The sequence below is a fragment of the Petromyzon marinus genome, chromosome 31 (assembly GCF_048934315.1).
Source record: "Petromyzon marinus isolate PM22_M1 ecotype Great Lakes invasive population chromosome 31, UKy_Petmar_22M1.pri1.0, whole genome shotgun sequence".
NCBI classification, from domain to species: domain Eukaryota; kingdom Metazoa; phylum Chordata; class Hyperoartia; order Petromyzontiformes; family Petromyzontidae; genus Petromyzon; species Petromyzon marinus.
Genome location: NC_133697.1, coordinates 3,306,542 through 3,322,946, shown reverse-complemented (window position 1 = coordinate 3,322,946; position 16,405 = coordinate 3,306,542). Strand labels below are relative to the sequence as shown.

General features: G+C 56.5%; 1 protein-coding gene across 3 annotated transcripts in view; it reads left to right on the top strand.

Annotated features, from left to right (window-relative positions):
- Positions 1 to 11,385: 11,385 nt before the first annotated feature.
- Positions 11,386 to 16,405, top strand: part of LOC116947654 (uncharacterized) — a 40,765-nt gene continuing 35,745 nt past the window's right edge. The window contains exons 1-2 of one of the 3 annotated variants that reach the window (XM_032963629.2): positions 11,386 to 12,546; positions 15,323 to 15,487. The gene's annotated coding sequence lies outside the window, so the exon portion shown is untranslated. Of the gene's footprint in view, positions 12,547 to 15,305; positions 15,488 to 16,405 lie in introns of those variants that run through there. The other 2 variants (XM_032963630.2, XM_076070995.1) reach the window with 2 other exon arrangements.

The following is a 16,405-nucleotide window of genomic DNA, read 5'->3' as shown; positions in this document are numbered from 1 at the left end:
AACACCCACACCCGGACACCCTCACAACACCCACACAACACCCTGACCCTGACACGCACACAACACCCACACCCTCACAACACCCTAACCCTGACACCCACACAACACCCACACCCTGACACCCTAACAACACCCTCACCCAATCACCCAAACAACACCTTCACCCTGACACCCACACAACACCCACACCCTCACAACACCCTCACCCTGACACCCACACAACACCCTCACCCTGGCACACAACACCGACACCTTGACACCTTCACAACACCCACACCCTGACAGCCTCACAACACCTTCACCCTGACACCCTCACAACACCCACACCCTCACAACACCCTCACCCTGACACCCACACAACACCCTCACCCTGGCACACAACACCGACACCTTGACACCTTCACAACACCCACACCCTGACAGCCTCACAACACCCTCACCCTGACACCCTCACAACACCTTCACCCTGACACCCACACAACACCACCCTCACAACACCCTCACCCTGACACCCACACAACACCCACACCCTGACACCCTCACAACACCACCCTCACAACACCCTCACCCTGACACCGATACAACACCCACACCCTCACACCCCCACCCTCACAACACCCTCAGCCTGACACCCTCACAACACCCACACCCTGACATACACACAACACCCACAACCTGACACCCACACAATACCGACACAACACCCTGACACCCACACAACACCCACACCCGGACACCCTCACAACACCCACACAACACCCTGACCCTGACACGCACACAACACCCACACCCTCACAACACCCTAACCCTGACACCCACACAACACCCACACCCTGACACCCTAACAACACCCTCACCCAATCACCCAAACAACACCTTCACCCTGACACCCACACCACACCCACACCCTGACATCCTCACCCACACAACACTTACACCCTGACACCCTCACCCACACATCACCGACACTCTGACACCCACACAACACCCTCACACATACCCTGACACCCTCACCCAAACAACACGCTCACCCTGACACCCACACAACACCCACACCCTGCCACCCCCACAACACCTACACCCTAACACCCTCACAACACCCTCACCCTGACGCCCACACAATACCCTCACCCTGACACCCACACAACACCCACACCCTGACACGCACAAAACACCTTCACCCTGACACGCACACAACACCCACACAAAACCCACACCCTGCCACCCCCACAACACCCACACCCTAACACCCACACAATACCCACACCGTGACACCCACACAATACCCTCACCCTGACACCCTCACAACACCCACACCATGACACCCACACAACACCCTGACACCCTCACCACACCCACACTCTGATACCCTCACCCACACAACACCCACACCCTGACACCCACACAACACCTTCACCCTGACACCCACGCAACATTGACACCCTGACATCCACGCAACACCTACACCCTCACAACACCCTCACCCTGACACCCACACAATACCCACACCCTCACACCCTCAACACCCACACCCTGACACCCACGCAACACCCTCACCCTGACACCCTCACAACACCCACACCCTGACATCCACACAACACCCAAACCCTGACACCCACACAACACCCTCACTCTGACACCCACACAACACCCACGCCCTGACACCCACACAACACCCTCGCTCTGACACCCGAACCCACAACACCCACACCCTGACACCCACACAATACCGACACAACACCCTGACACCCACACAACGCCCACACTCTGACACCCTCACAACACCCACACAACACCCTCACCCTGACACGCACACAACACCCACACCCTGACACCCTCACAACACCCTCACCCTGATGCCCACACAACACCCTCACCCTGACACCCTCACAACACCCACACCCTGACATCCACACAACACCCACAACCTGACACCCACACAATACCGACACAACACCCTGACACCCACACAACACCCACACCCTGACACCCTCACAACACCCACACAACACCCTGACCCTGACACGCACACAACACCCACACCCTCACAACACCCTCACCCTGACACCCACACAACACCCACACCCTGACACCCACACAACACCTTCACCCTGACACCCACGCAACATTGACACCCTGACATCCACGCAACACCCACACCCTCACAACACCCTCACCCTGACACCCACACAACACCCTCACCCTGGCACACAACACCGACACCTTGACACCTTCACAACACCCACACCCTGACAGCCTCACAACACCCTCACCCTGACACCCTCACAACACCTTCACCCTGACACCCACACAACACCACCCTCACAACACCCTCACCCTGACACCCACACAACACCCACACCCTGACACCCTCACAACACCACCCTCACAACACCCTCACCCTGACACCGATACAACACCCACACCCTCACACCCCCACCCTCACAACACCCTCAGCCTGACACCCTCACAACACCCACACCCTGACATACACACAACACCCACAACCTGACACCCACACAATACCGACACAACACCCTGACACCCACACAACACCCACACCCGGACACCCTCACAACACCCACACAACACCCTGACCCTGACACGCACACAACACCCACACCCTCACAACACCCTAACCCTGACACCCACACAACACCCACACCCTGACACCCTAACAACACCCTCACCCAATCACCCAAACAACACCTTCACCCTGACACCCACACAACACCCACACCCTGACATCCTCACCCACACAACACTTACACCCTGACACCCTCACCCACACATCACCGACACTCTGACACCCACACAACACCCTCACACATACCCTGACACCCTCACCCAAACAACACGCTCACCCTGACACCCACACAACACCCACACCCTGCCACCCCCACAACACCTACACCCTAACACCCTCACAACACCCTCACCCTGACGCCCACACAATACCCTCACCCTGACACCCACACAACACCCACACCCTGACACGCACAAAACACCTTCACCCTGACACGCACACAACACCCACACAAAACCCACACCCTGCCACCCCCACAACACCTACACCCTAACACCCTCACAACACCCTCACCCTGACGCCCACACAATACCCTCACCCTGACACCCACACAACACCCACACCCTGACACGCACAAAACACCTTCACCCTGACACGCACACAACACCCACACAAAACCCACACCCTGCCACCCCCACAACACCCACACCCTAACACCCACACAATACCCACACCGTGACACCCACACAACACCCTCACCCTGACACGCACACAACACCCACACCCTGACACCCTCACAACACCCTCACCCTGATGCCCACACAACACCCTCACCCTGACACCCTCACAACACCCACACCCTGACATCCACACAACACCCATAACCTGACACCCACACAATACCGACACAACACCCTGACACCCACACAACACCCACACCCTGACACCCTCACAACACCCACACAACACCCTGACCCTGACACGCACACAACACCCACACCCTCACAACACCCTCACCCTGACACCCACACAACACCCACACCCTGACACCCACACAACACCTTCACCCTGACACCCACGCAACATTGACACCCTGACATCCACGCAACACCCACACCCTCACAACACCCTAACCCTGACACCCACACAACACCCACACCCTGACACCCTAACAACACCCTCACCCAATCACCCAAACAACACCTTCACCCTGACACCCACACAACACCCACACCCTGACATCCTCACCCACACAACACTTACACCCTGACACCCTCACCCACACATCACCGACACTCTGACACCCACACAACACCCTCACACATACCCTGACACCCTCACCCAAACAACACGCTCACCCTGACACCCACACAACACCCACACCCTGCCACCCCCACAACACCCACACCCTAACACCCTCACAACACCCTCACCCTGACGCCCACACAATACCCTCACCCTGACACCCACACAACACCCACACCCTGACACGCACAAAACACCTTCACCCTGACACGCACACAACACCCACACAACACCCACACCCTGCCAACCCCACAACACCCACACCCTAACACCCACACAATACCCACACCGTGACACCCACACAATACCCTCACCCTGACACCCTCACAACACCCACACCATGACACCCACACAACACCCTGACACCCTCACCACACCCACACTCTGATACCCTCACCCACACAACACCCACACCCTGACACCCACACAACACCTTCACCCTGACACCCACGCAACATTGACACCCTGACATCCACGCAACACCCACACCCTCACAACACCCTCACCCTGACACCCACACAATACCCACACCCTCACACCCTCAACACCCACACCCTGACACCCACGCAACACCCTCACCCTGACACCCTCACAACACCCACACCCTGACATCCACACAACACCCAAACCCTGACACCCACAGAACACCCTCACTCTGACACCCACACAACACCCACGCCCTGACACCCACACAACACCCTCGCTCTGACACCCGAACCCACAACACCCACACCCTGACACCCACACAATACCGACACAACACCCTGACACCCACACAACGCCCACACTCTGACACCCTCACAACACCCACACAACACCCTCACCCTGACACGCACACAACACCCACACCCTGACACCCTCACAACACCCTCACCCTGATGCCCACACAACACCCTCACCCTGACACCCTCACAACACCCACACCCTGACATCCACACAACACCCACAACCTGACACCCACACAATACCGACACAACACCCTGACACCCACACAACACCCACACCCTGACACCCTCACAACACCCACACAACACCCTGACCCTGACACGCACACAACACCCACACCCTCACATCACCCTCACCCTGACACCCACACAACACCCACACCCTGACACCCTAACAACACCCTCACCCAATCACCCAAAGAACACCTTCACCCTGACACCCACACAACACCCACACACTGACATCCTCACCCACACAACACTTACACCCTGACACCCTCACCCACACATCACCGACACTCTGACACCCACACAACACCCTCACACATACCCTGACACCCTCACCCAAACAAAACGCTCACCCTGACACCCACACAACACCCACACCCTGCCACCCCCACAACACCCACACCCTAACACCCTCACACCACCCTCACCCTGACGCCCACACAATACCCTCACCCTGACACCCACACAACACCCACACCCTGACACGCACAAAACACCTTCACCCTGACACGCACACAACACCCACACAACACCCACACCCTGCCACCCCCACAACACCCACACCCTAACACCCACACAATACCCACACCGTGACACCCACACAATACCCTCACCCTGACACCCTCACAACACCCACACCATGACACCCACACAACACCCTAACACCCTCACCACACCCACACTCTGATACCCTCACCCACACAACACCCACACCCTGACACCCACACAACACCTTCACCCTGACACCCACGCAACATTGACACCCTGACATCCACGCAACACCCACACCCTCACAACACCCTCACCCTGACACCCACACAATACCCACACCCTCACACCCTCAACACCCACACCCTGACACCCACGCAACACCCTCACCCTGACACCCTCACAACACCCACACCCTGATATCCACACAACACCCACACCCTGACACCCACACAACACCCTCACTCTGACACCCACACAACACCCACGCCCTGACACCCACACAACACCCTCGCTCTGACACCCTCACCCACACAACACCCACACCCTGACACCCACACAATACCGACACAACACCCTGACACCCACACAACGCCCACACCCTGACACCCTCACAACACCCACATAACAACAACAACCGCCATTCGCCACTAAGTGGCGGTGACGTCACCACGACGCTTGTGCCAGGCTATGTGCACCCTGAGGCCACGTGAAGTGTCGAACGCCCGCTGGCAGGAGGTCACGGGGCAGACCCAGGTGCCACGGGTCGACTGACTGAGATGACTGGCTGATGCACCACCTGTGCCCCCTACTGTGCCAACCTGCTGTGCTTTAGCCACCCGGCGCTCCGCTCGCTGTTGTGAGCGTCGCTCCTCCGCCCTCCGTTGTTGTTGGAGGGCGACTGCCTCCAACTGCCCAGTAGCATCCTTCACGAGCCTCCTCCACAGAGGCCGATCTTGACACCGCTTGTACCAGTCATCGGCAAGTCCACTCAGCTCCACGTCCTCCTGTACCACGTCACTCCATCTCTTCTCTAGCCCGTGCCGCGCCCGCTTAGCCCCCTCAATCCGGCCAAACAAAAGCTGTTTCGGCATGCGGTGGCTGGGCATGCGGGCTACATGACCCAGCCATCGCAGCCTTGCCTGCCGGAGGAGCTCACCGATGGGACCCTGCCCAGATCTTTCAAGGATTTGTGAGCTCCTCACACAATCCAGTCTGGTTAAACCCAGGATGGATCGTAGGCAGGCCAGCCTAAATGTTTCTAACCGGCGAAGATGTTCCATTAGGGGGGTCCACGTTTCGCAAGCGTAGAGAAGGGAGGGAATGACCGTGGCCGAGAAGACCTGAATCTTAGTGCGGAGCGACAGACCAGGTAGCTTCCACACAGCGTTACGCAACCGATGAAAAGATATTGCCGCTCGACTGATTCGGAGTGAGACCTCTGCTGTTAAACTGGAGCCAGTCATAAGCACACTGCCCAGGTATGGGAAACTCTCCACTCTCTCCACAACTGCCCCATCACCGATTGGGAGTTGTGGGGGTGGAGTGTCCGATGGTACAAAATACCCAGGTAGGTGCTTAGTTTTGGTGGGGCTGATGGTAAGGCCCCACCTCTTAGTGGCACGCTCCAGTCTCAGCAGCAGCGTCTCCAACTCCTCCTCTGACTGAGCAGCTATTACCAAGTCATCAGCATACATAACGTGGTTGAGCAATAGGGAGCCATCCCTTGACCGCACCCGGGCATCGATTAGCCTCCCATTATATCTGTACCATATGGAGATTCCCCCGGTACAGCTATTGAAGGCTTCACGAACTACGTGGTCAAAATAGATGTTAAATAATGTGGGAGCCAGAGGACATCCCTGTCGCACCCCAAGGTGTACAGGGAATGGCTCTGACTCCCGGCCACGTAGTTTTACCCGGGCCCGCTCACCATCATGAAGGTCCTTAATGATCGTGAGCAGAGGGTCAGGTACTCCAAAAGCACGAAGAACGACCCAGAGCCCAGGCCTACTGATGGTATCATAGGCCTTGACCAGGTCAATAAAGCAGAGATGTAGGTCTTGTTGGAATTCCCTACACCTCTGCTGTAGCAGACGGACAGAAAATATGGCATCTGTGCAGGACCGCCCTTTCCTGAAACCGCATTGGGGCTCCGCAAGCCTCTCCTCAGCGTGCCTGGCAAGGCGATGCTGAATAATCCTTGCCAGGACCTTTCCCGGCACACTGAGGAGTGAGATGCCCCTGTAGTTGTTACAGTCTGTGCGGTCCCCCTTCTTAAAAAGGGGGACCACCAGGGCATCCTTCCAATCCTGCGGAACCCGTCCAGTGGTCCAGACTGTTGTTATGATGTCATATAGGGCAGTCTGTGCACAAACGCCACCCTCCCTCAGCATTTCGCTTGGGAGATCATCTCTGCCCGCTGCCTTTCCTGGTCTCAGACTCCGGATCGCCTTCAATACTTCCTCAGCAGATGGCACCTCAGCCAGCCACTCACAGGGGGTGACTTCATCCAATATTTGAGGCACCGCAGCCTCAGCAGGGTCATCCTCACTTTGTGCCACGATGTTTTCCTGGCTGAGGGATTTTCCCTCCCCCAGGACCTCACAGAAATGCTCAGCAAATCTGTGAACCTGTTCCTGGGGGTCGGAAATTGGATCACCGTTTTTTCCCCTAATGATGGTAATAGGTGTGGCGCTGCAGGTTACTTTTTTGATGGAGTTAAATAGAGATTTGTGATCACGGGCCACTGAGGCAGACTCCATCTCCTCAGCAACCCGCGACCACCACCCATCCTTGCAGCGCCTCACGGCTCTCCGAACCTCCGAGCGAAGGCTGCGGTAAGCCTCCTCATTCTCTGACGTGGGATTCTGTAGCCGATGACAGTGGGCCTGTCGCTTTTTCTCAACCATCGTGAACAACTCCTCTGTCATCCAGGGTGTCTGGGGAGGTCTGGACCGCGTACCCAAAGCAGCCATTGCAGCTGCATGAGTCACAGTCCTAAACCTCGCCCATTTACCCTCGACATCAGAAGGAGTCGGGGACGATGCCAATCCCAGCCGCAAGCGATGATGAAATTCTCGCTTGCAACTTTCATCAGATAACTGAGACCAGGCCACTTTAGGTTGGAATGGGGTCCTGGGTGTACACCCACCACCGGAGTGGAAGAATGGCAGGCGCATCTTACAGATGACTAGTCGATGGTCAGAGGGCAGATCAGCTCCACGGTAGGTCCTGGTGTCAAGGACATGGGCTCGCATTCGCTGGTCCGTCACTATGTAGTCCAGCAGATGTTCTTGCTTGGACCCGGCATGCATCCATGATGTTGTGTGGATGCGCCGATGCCGGAACAGCGTGTTGGTAATTACAAGCCCATGGGCTGCACAAAAATCTAGCAGCCTCCTACCGTTGTTATTGAGCTGATCTGGCCCATGCCCTCCAATCACTCCAGACCAGGTGCCAGTATCATGACCAACTCGGGCATTGAAGTCACCCAACATGATGACTCTATCCCGAGGGGCCACTTTAGCCAGCACCTGTGACAGGAGGTCATAGAAGGCATCTGACTCATCGGCTTTGCCTGCATCCCTCCACGGATGTTCATCTTCGGTGGGGGCATAAGTAACCACGACCACCATTCCTCGCCTCCGGTTGATGGGAAGGCGAGCCCAAAGTAGCCTGGGGCTTACAGCTTCCCACACCTCACCGCCACGCTCCCACGCCCCCTTCATTCTTTTGTTCAAAAGAAGACCCACACCCTGTTGTTTGGCAGTCTGCTGCCCCGAGTAGAGGACTGTCCACCCCTCATGGTGGCAGGAGCCAGAGCCGGTCCACCGGACCTCCTGAATGCCGCATAGATCCAGGCGGTACCGGTCCAGCTCCCGACAGAGGAGTGGCAGCCTCTCCTCTGCAGTGAGCGTTCGAACATTCCACGTGGCCACCCGTAGTGGCTTTTCGTTGTTTCTGGAGTAGCCCCGAGGGTAGGTATTCAATCTCCTGGCTCCGCCAATTGGGGTTTGGCCAGGAGACGTCATAGACGCCTGGCCCCCCGGGGCCTCCGGCACAAGCTTAGTTGTTACATATTTCAGTTTAATTCGTAGTTTCGTGGTAATTAATTGAAGGTGGAGGGGTTACCAGCCCCTCGCACCCGTCCAGAGCCCCCGTTTAGCCCCTGTGGTGGACACATATGCCATGAGGGGAGGAGCCAATCAAAATTGGATCTCCCCCCACAGCGCTGTCCACGACAGAGTTGCCCGTCCGGCACCGCGAGGAGGTAGGGGGTTGTTTTGCCGGACACCCACATAACACCCTCACCCTGACACGCACACAACACCCACACCCTGACACCCTCACAACACCCTCACCCTGATGCCCACACAACACCCTCACCCTGACACCCTCACAACACCCACACCCTCACAACACCCTCACCCTGACACCCACACAACACCCTCACCCTGGCACACAACACCCACACCTTGACACCTTCACAACACCCACACCCTGACACCCTCACAACACCCTCACCCTGACACCCTCACAACACCCACACCCTGACACCCTCACAACACCACCCTCACAACACCCTCACCCTGACACCCATACAACACCCACACCCTCACACCCCCACCCTCACAACACCCTCACCCTGACACCCTCACAACATCCACGCCCTGACATCCACACAACACCCACAACCTGACACCCACACAATACCGACACAACACCCTGACACCCACACAACACCCACACCCTGACACCCTCACAACACCCACACAACACCCTGACACGCACACAACACCCACACCCTCACAACACCCTCACCCTAACACCCACATAACACCCACACCCTGACACCCTAACAACACCCTCAGCCAAAGAACACCTTCACCCTGACACCCACACAACACCCACACACTGACATCCTCACCCACACAACACTTACACCCTGACACCCTCACCCACACATCACCGACACTATGACACCCACACAACACCCTCACACATACCCTGACACCCTCACCCAAACAACACGCTCAACCTGACACCCACACAACACCCACACCCTGACACCCCCACAACACCCACACCGTAACACCCTCACAACACCCTCACCCTGACGCCCACACAACACCCTCACCCTGACACCCACACAACACCCACACCCTGACACGCACAAAACACCTTCACCCTGACACGCACACAACACCCACACCGTGACACCCACACAATACCCTCACCCTGACACCCTCACAACACCCACACCATGACACCCACACAACACCTTCACCCTGACACCCACACAACACCTTCACCCTGACACCCACACAACATTGACACCCTGACATCCACGCAACACCCACACCCTGACACCCTCACAACACCCTGACACCCTCACCACACCCACACTCTGATACCCTCACCCACACAACACCCTCACCCTGACACCCTCACAACACCCACACCCTCACAACACCCTCACCCTGACACCCACACAACACCCTCACCCTGGCACACAACACCCACACCTTGACACCTTCACAACACCCACACCCTGACACCCTCACAACATCCTCACCCTGACACCCTCACAACACCTTCACCCTGACACCCACACAACACCACCCTCACAACACCCTCACCCTGACACCCATACAACACCCACACCCTCACACCCCCACCCTCACAACACCCTCACCCTGACACCCTCACAACACCCACACCCTGACATCCACACAACACCCACAACCTGACACCCACACAATACCGACACAACACCCTGACATCTTCTTTGGTTCTTTCGGTAAAGTCACGTAGAATGAGAATAAAATAATAAATTGATAAAATAAAATAACACAATAATATTCTCACGACGTTTCGGCCACAACACAAGCGGCCTTTATCAGGTGAAGGGACGAGACTGTCTGGTAGGACAGCGCTGGAGTGAAAGAGCCACGTTCAGATCACAACCGATGAAAAGATATTGCCGCTCGACTGATTCGGAGTGAGACCTCTGCTGTTAAACTGGAGCCAGTCATAAGTACACTGCCCAGGTATGGGAAACTCTCCACTCTCTCCACAATTGTCCCATCACCGATTGGGAGTTGTGGGGGTGGAGTGTCCGATGGTACAAAATACCCAGGCAGGTGCTTAGTTTTGGTGGGGCTGATGGTAAGGCCCCATCTCTTAGTGGCACGCTCCAGTCTCAGCAGCAGCGTCTCCAACACCCTGACACCCACACCCTGCCACCCACACCCTGACACCCACACAACACCCTTACCCTGACACCCACACAACACCCTCGCCCACACCATTGACACCCTGTTCCTGATGCTCTTGTTCATATCCAGACCCCCCTCACCCGACACACCCTGACAACTTCACCCACATCCAGAAACTGACACAACAAAGACAAAGTTTGGCACGGACACACGAGGGGGTGGGTGGTGGCCATGCAGCACCACGCCCGGCCGCCTTTGTCTGCCCAGCGCATGTTGTTTTACACACCGCACCAGGTACGCACTTGAGGCTGAGTCGACCTAGGGGAGGCCCAGGACCGATTCAGATAATCGTCGCCGGCTTTGGCCGTGAGTGGGAATCGAACCCGCGACACGACCGCTCCGCAGCAACCCCACGGACTTCTCAAGCACAGCCAGCGAGAGTTGGAGCTGACCCAGGTCGTCAACAATCACCGTTACGATTTCACATTCACATTCCCGCACCGCATAGGAAGACCCCGTCTGCATTGGGGGTGGTTGTGGTTGTGGTGGGTGGTGGTTCGTCTCTTGTTTATGATCGGCTTCGGGGCCCCGAGTCGAGTTTGAAGGTCGATCTTCAGGCGGGCCCTGCGCGCATTCTCCCGGGGCCTCCACGGGGCTCGCCGCGCGCGTCTCCCTCGGGGTTTCGCCGTCGCTGTGAAATTCAATCCCTCGCCGCCACCCGCGTGGCCCCGTGCCACCCCCGTGGTAGGGGCTGAGGCTTCACGCAGCTGCGAGTCCCTGGCCCCCACCCACCCCCACCGAGTACCGAAGGCCCCGAGCTCCGAGCCCCGCCGCCTGCGTCGCGACTTGGCCCGGGGTCACCGTGGCCCGGGGTCACCGTGGCCACGGGCCTCGCCTGCAGCCGGGGCTGCGGGTGCGCGGAGCAGGCGGTGGGATTGAGGACGAGGTCTCCCATGGTGGGGAAGAGGAGGAAGAGGAGGAAGAGACAGCGGCCGAACTCTGTCCGCGTGGAGCTTTTGTGGGTTCGTGTCTCCGAGGGCCTTCAAATGAGGTGAGGCCCCGCGACAGGCAACCAGCCACGGCGTCGCTCCGCCTCGCCCAGCGGGCGCCGGCGCCTGAGTTGGCCTCCCTGGCGGGGCGGACGTGTTGGGGGTGGGTGGTGGTGGTGGTGGTGATGTTGCGGTCGATGTGGTGGAAGGGCAGGGGTGGAGAAGGTGGACAAGGCGAATGGCATGCGGACTTCACGTGTTGTCAGTGCCTAAGCTAGTGCGGGGCCTGTGGTAGCATATGTTGTTATAAAGGGGCCCTGAATAAAAAAAAACATTAAGACAATTTTTTTACTTGCACGGTAAAGAAATTGTATTCTTTCATTTGCTATACAGCCGTATAATACGACAAATCGCTCACCTTAAACACCTAGTCGTTCATAAAAGTTGAAGGCAGTGTAGTACTATAGTAATAGAGCAAGTGCAAAATCATTGCACCGGAATTGATAGCTTGAAAGCATTTAGCGCAGGGCCCTTAAAAGTGCGGGGCCCGTAGCATTTGTAGCTACTACATGTGTAGCTACATATTATCTAGCTAATTGTGCTACTAGGAGAATCCGGGACTGGCTACGTACGGTGCGAAAGAAGTTCAACATGCGGTACAGTGCGTACAAAACGTGGATGATAGAGGCTCGTTGAAGCTTCGTTCAGTGCTTCATCCGCAGTGCTGACACCCTGGGCACTTGAACGAAAGGAGGCAACTGTGATACAAATGAGAATATCTCTCTTAATTCGTGTACAGTTGGAATAAAAATGGAAAATTTAATAAAAAAATAGCAACTAAATTCTGCACACGCGCCACTGCACTCACAATAACAAATAATCCCAATCGACAAGACTATACATATTTGACAAGTTCCCAATTGGCTGTAAATCTTTTCCTGGCTTCCTCGACTTCTCCCTCAAGGGGACCGCACCACGCACGTGGCAGTGCCGGGTTCACTGGCACGTGTGTGTGGTGTGTGTGTGTGGTGTGTGTGTGGTGCGTGTGGTGTGTGTGTGGTGTGTGTGTGTGGTGTTTGTGTGTGGTGTTTGTGTCTGTGGTGTAGTGTGGTCTGTGTGGTGTGTGTGTGGTGTGTGTGTGTGGTGTGTGTGGTGTATGTGGTGTATGTGGTGTATGTGGTGCGTGGTGTGGTGTGTGGTGTGTGTGTGGTGTGTGTGGTGTGGTGTATGTGTGTGTGTGGTGTGTGTGTGGTGTATGTGTGTGTGTGGTGTCTGTGTGGTGTGTGGTGTCTGTGTGTGGTGTGTGTGTGTGGTGTGGTGTGTGGTGTGTGTGTGGTGTCTGTGTGTGGTGTGTGTGTGGTGTGTGTGGTGTGTGTGTGGTGTGTGTGGTGTGTGTGTGGTGTGTGTGTGTGGTGGTGTGTGTGTGGTGTGTGTGGTGTGTGTGGTGTGTGTGTGGTGTGTGTGTGGTGTGTGTGTGTGGTGTTTGTGTGGTGTGTGTGTGTGGTGTGTGTGTGGTGTGTGTGGTGTGTGTGTGGTGTGTGTGTGGTGTGTGGCGTGTGGTGTGTGTGGTGTGTGTGTGGTGTTTGTGGTATTTGTGTGGTGTGTGTGCGTGGTGTGTGTGGTGTTTGTGGTGTGTGTGTGGTGTGTGTGGTGTTTGTGGTATGTGTGGTGTGTGTGATGTGGTGTGTGTGTGTGGTGTGTGTGGTGTGTGTGTGTGTGGTGTTTGTGGTGTGGGTGTGTGTGTGTGGTGTGTGTGTGGTGTTTGTGGTGTGTGTGGTTGGTGTGTGTGGTGTTTGTGGTGTGTGTGTGGTGTTTGTGGTGTAGTGTGTGTGTGTGTGGTGTGTGTGTGTGGTGTGTGTGCGGTGTGTGTGGTGTGTGTGGTGTGTGTGGTGTGTGTGGTGTTTGTGGTGTGTGTGGTGTTTGTGGTGTATGTGGTGTAGTGTGTGTGGTGTGGTGTGTGTGGTGTGTGTGGTGTGTGGTGTATATGGTGTGTGTGGTGTGTGTGGTGTGTGTGTGGTGTTTGTGGTATGTGTGGTGTGTGTGTGTGTGATGTGTGTGTGATGTGGTGTGTGTGTGGTGTGTGTGTGGTGTGTGTGGTGTGTGTGTGTGGTGTGTGTGGTGTGTGTGTGTGGTGTGTGTGGTGTGTGTGTGGTGTGTGTGTGGTGTGTGTGTGTGGTGTGCGTGGTGTGTGTGTGTGGTGTGTGCAGTCACGTCAAGGACAAGGATATCCCCCCTGTGTAGCCTTAATAGACTGGTAGGGCAAGTGCTGATAGCGAGCACCTATGAAGTCCGGCAACACCACGCCCGACCGCTTTTGTCTCCCCAGTTTACACACCGCACCAGGCACTCAGTTGAGGCCGAGTCGACCTTGGGGAGGGCCCATGACCGGCTCAGATAATCGAACTCGGGACGCCGGGTTCGTAGCGCGGCGCGCTAACCGTTGCGCCACCGCTCCCCGCTAACCGTTGCGCCACCGCTCCCCGCGGCCACCTCAGCAGGTGAACACGAGCATCGCCACCTCACTAGGGCTCGCCACGGACAGCCATATCACGCGGCGCGGTTGTATTTTGTTTATATCCCTTCATAAACGAATGCTAGTTATTGTTGTTGACAGAATTAGTGGAGTTGCACTCTGGGGTTTGGATGCGTAGGGTAACGTTGGATATCTCCACAATCAGCTCTTGAGGATCGCTGCCAATGTCTGTTTGTTTTGCCCCAAAGTTTCCTTCCAATTGATCTCAGAAAACAACAAGAGGGTGGGGGGGGGGGGCGACGACTTGACGAAGGTGGCTTCCGTTTGGGAGTATTTATGGGTTTCGCGTTTTTTTTGGTGAGCAGTGTTGAGTCACGGGAGCAGTAGCGACTTATTGGCTCCCGCGGGAGATGACAAGACGGTGGGAGACGACGGCGAGCTGCCAGCAGCGGTGTCAGTGGCGCGCAGCGGCGTGCCGGAGCGGTCCTTGAGAGCGCAGAGAGAGCGGCACGGCGGGCACACCACGCCAGGTCAGTACAGCTCAGGGTGACAGTACTGGTGGTGTCACTACAGCTCAGGGTGGCAGTACTGGTGGTGTCAGTGCAGCTCAGGGTGACAGTACTGGTGGTGTTAGTACAGCTCAGGGTGACAGTACTGGTGGTGTCACTACAGCTCAGGGTGACAGTACTGGTGGTGTCACTACAGCTCAGAGTGACAGTACTGGTGGTGTCACTACAGCTCAGGGTGGCAGTACTGGTGGTGTCACTACAGCTCAGGGTGACAGTACTGGTGGTGTCACTACAGCTCAGGGTGGCAGTACTGGTGGTGTCAGTGCAGCTCAGGGTGACAGTACTGGTGGTGTTAGTACAGCTCAGGGTGACAGTACTGGTGGTGTCACTACAGCTCAGGGTGACAGTACTGGTGGTGTCACTACAGCTCAGGGTGGCAGTACTGGTGGTGTCACTACAGCTCAGGGTGAGAGTACTGGTGGTGTCACTACAGCTCAGGGTGACAGTACTGGTGGTGTCACTACAGCTCAGGGTGACAGTACTGGTGGTGTCACTACAGCTCAGGGTGACAGTACTGGTGGTGTCACTACAGCTCAGGGGTGATAGTACTGGTGGTGTCAGTACAGCTCAGGGGTGATAGTACTGGTGGTGTCAGTACAGCTCAGGGGTGATAGTACTGGTGGTGTCAGTGCTGTGTCAGTACAGCTCAGGGTGGCAGTACTGGTGGTGTCAGTACAGCTCAAGGTGACAGTACTGGTGGTGTCAGTACAGCTCAGGGTGACAGTACTGGTGGTGTCAGTACAGCTCAGGGTGACAGTACTGGTGGTGTCAGTGCAGCTCAGGGTGACAGTACTGGTGGTGTCAGTACAGCTCAGGGTGGCAGTACTGGTGGTGTCAGTACAGCTCAGGGTGGCAGTACTGGTGGTGTCACTACAGCTC